Source organism: Brassica napus, unplaced genomic scaffold (genome assembly GCF_020379485.1).
Source record: "Brassica napus cultivar Da-Ae unplaced genomic scaffold, Da-Ae ScsIHWf_225;HRSCAF=389, whole genome shotgun sequence".
NCBI lineage: Eukaryota > Viridiplantae > Streptophyta > Magnoliopsida > Brassicales > Brassicaceae > Brassica > Brassica napus.
The window spans coordinates 342938-346073 of NW_026015657.1; positions in this window are offsets into that span (position 1 = coordinate 342938).

Below are 3136 nucleotides of genomic sequence, written 5' to 3' on the forward strand. Positions count from 1 at the left end.
CCAAACTGGGAAACTGGAATCACCTGATTTGAAAGTGGGATAACTTCTTTTCGCCAACTCCTATGAGATTTATTAAACTTCCTGGTGATTCTCCACCACTTTATGTATCCAAATCAAGCTTCTCACAAAGTGATTCATCCTGGTTTGATTGGAACGACGATGAAGCTGTGCTATTCCCAAACTGGGAAACTGGAATCACCTGATTTGAAAGTGGGATAACTTCTTCATCCTAACACCTATGAGATTTATTCAACTTCCTGGTGATTCTCCACCACTTTATGTATCCAAATCAAGCTTCTTACAAAGAGATTCATCCTGGTTTGATTGGAATGACGAAGAAGCTGTGCTATTCCCAAACTGGGAAACTGGAATCACCTGATTTGAAAGTGGGATAACTTCTTCATCCCAACTCCTATGAGATTTATTCAACTTCCTGGTTATTCTCCACCACCTTATGTATCCAAATCAAGCTTCTTACAAAGAGATTCATCCTGGTTTGATTGGAACGACGAAGAAGCTGTGCTATTCCCAAACTGGGAAACTGGAATCACCTGATTTGAAAGTGGGATAACTTCTTCATCCCAACTCCTATGAGATTTATTCAACTTCCTGGTGATTCTCCACCACTTTATGTATCCAAATCAAGCTTCTTACAAAGAGATTCATCCTGGTTTGATTGGAACGACGAAGAAGCTGTGCTATTCCCAAACTGGGAAACTGGAATCACCTGATTTGAAAGTGGGATAACTTCTTCATCCCAACTCCTATGAGATTTATTCAACTTCCTGGTGATTCTCCACCACTTTATGTATCCAAATCAAGCTTCTCACAAAGTGATTCATCCTGGTTTGATTGGAACGACGAAGAAGCTGTGCTATTCCCAAACTGGGAAACTGGAATCACCTGATTTGAAAGTGGGATAACTTCTTCACGCCAACTCCTATGAGATTTATTCAACTTCCTGGTGATTCTCCACCACTTTATGTATCCAAATCAAGCTTCTCACAAAGTGATTCATCCTGGTTTGATTGGAACGACGAAGAAGCTGTGCTATTCCCAAACTGGGAAACTGGAATCACCTGATTTGAAAGTGGGATAACTTCTTCATCCCAACTCCTATGAGATTTATTCAACTTCCTGGTGATTCTCCACCACTTTATGTATCCAAATCAAGCTTCTCACAAAGTGATTCATCCTGGTTTGATTGGAACGACGAAGAAGCTGTGCTATTCCCAAACTGGGAAACTGGAATCACCTGATTTGAAAGTGGGATAACTTCTTTTCGCCAACTCCTATGAGATTTATTCAACTTCCTGGTGATTCTCCACCACTTTATGTATCCAAATCAAGCTTCTCACAAAGTGATTCATCCTGGTTTGATTGGAACGACGAAGAAGCTGTGCTATTCCCAAACTGGGAAACTGGAATCACCTGATTTGAAAGTGGGATAACTTCTTCATCCCAACTCCTATGAGATTTATTCAACTTCCTGGTGATTCTCCACCACTTTATGTATCCAAATCAAGCTTCTTACAAAGAGATTCATCCTGGTTTGATTGGAACGACGAAGAAGCTGTGCTATTCCCAAACTGGGAAACTGGAATCACCTGATTTGAAAGTGGGATAACTTCTTCATCCCAACTCCTATGAGATTTATTCAACTTCCTGGTGATTCTCCACCACTTTATGTATCCAAATCAAGCTTCTCACAAAGAGATTCATCCTGGTTTGATTGGAACGACGAAGAAGCTGTGCTATTCCCAAACTGGGAAACTGGAATCACCTGATTTGAAAGTGGGATAACTTTTTTTCGCCAACTCCTATGAGATTTATTCAACTTCCTGGTGATTCTCCACCACTTTATGTATCCAAATCAAGCTTCTCACAAAGTGATTCATCCTGGTTTGATTGGAACGACGATGAAGCTGTGCTATTCCCAAACTGGGAAACTGGAATCACCTGATTTGAAAGTGGGATAACTTCTTCATCCCAACTCCTATGAGATTTATTCAACTTCCTGGTGATTCTCCACCACTTTATGTATCCAAATCAAGCTTCTCACAAAGTGATTCATCCTGGTTTGATTGGAAGGACAAAGAAGCTGTGCTATTCCCAAACTGGGAAACTGGAATCACCTGATTTGAAAGTGGGATAACTTCTTCATCCCAACTCCTATGAGATTTATTCAACTTCCTGGTGATTCTCCACCACTTTATGTATCCAAATCAACCTTTTCACAAAGTGATTCATCCTGGTTTGATTGGAAGGACAAAGAAGCTGTCCTATTCCCAAACTGGGAAACTGGAATCACCTGATTTGAAAGTGGGATAACTTCTTTTCGCCAACTCCTATGAGATTTATTCAACTTCCTGGTGATTCTCCACCACTTTATGTATCCAAATCAAGCTTCTCACAAAGTGATTCATCCTGGTTTGATTGGAACGACGATGAAGCTGTGCTATTCCCAAACTGGGAAACTGGAATCACCTGATTTGAAAGTGGGATAACTTCTTCATCCCAAATCCTATGAGATTTATTCAACTTCCTGGTGATTCCCACCACTTTATGTATCCAAATCAAGCTTCTTACAAAGAGATTCATCCTGGTTTGATTGGAACGACGAAGAAGCTGTGCTATTCCCAAACTGGGAAACTGGAATCACCTGATTTGAAAGTGGGATAACTTCTTCATCCCAAATCCTATGAGATTTATTCAACTTCCTGGTCATTCTCCACCACTTTATGTATCCAAATCAAGCTTCTTACAAAGAGATTCATCCTGGTTTGATTGGAACGACGAAGAAGCTGTGCTATTCCCAAACTGGGAAACTGGAATCACCTGATTTGAAAGTGGGATAACTTCTTCATCCCAACTCCTATGAGATTATTCAACTTCCTGGTGATTCTCCACCACTTTATGTATCCAAATCAAGCTTCTCACAAAGAGATTCATCCTGGTTTGATTGGAACGACGAAGAAGCTGTGCTATTCCCAAACTGGGAAACTGGAATCACCTGATTTGAAAGTGGGATAACTTTTTTTCGCCAACTCCTATGAGATTTATTCAACTTCCTGGTGATTCTCCACCACTTTATGTATCCAAATCAAGCTTCTCACAAAGTGATTCATCCTGGCTT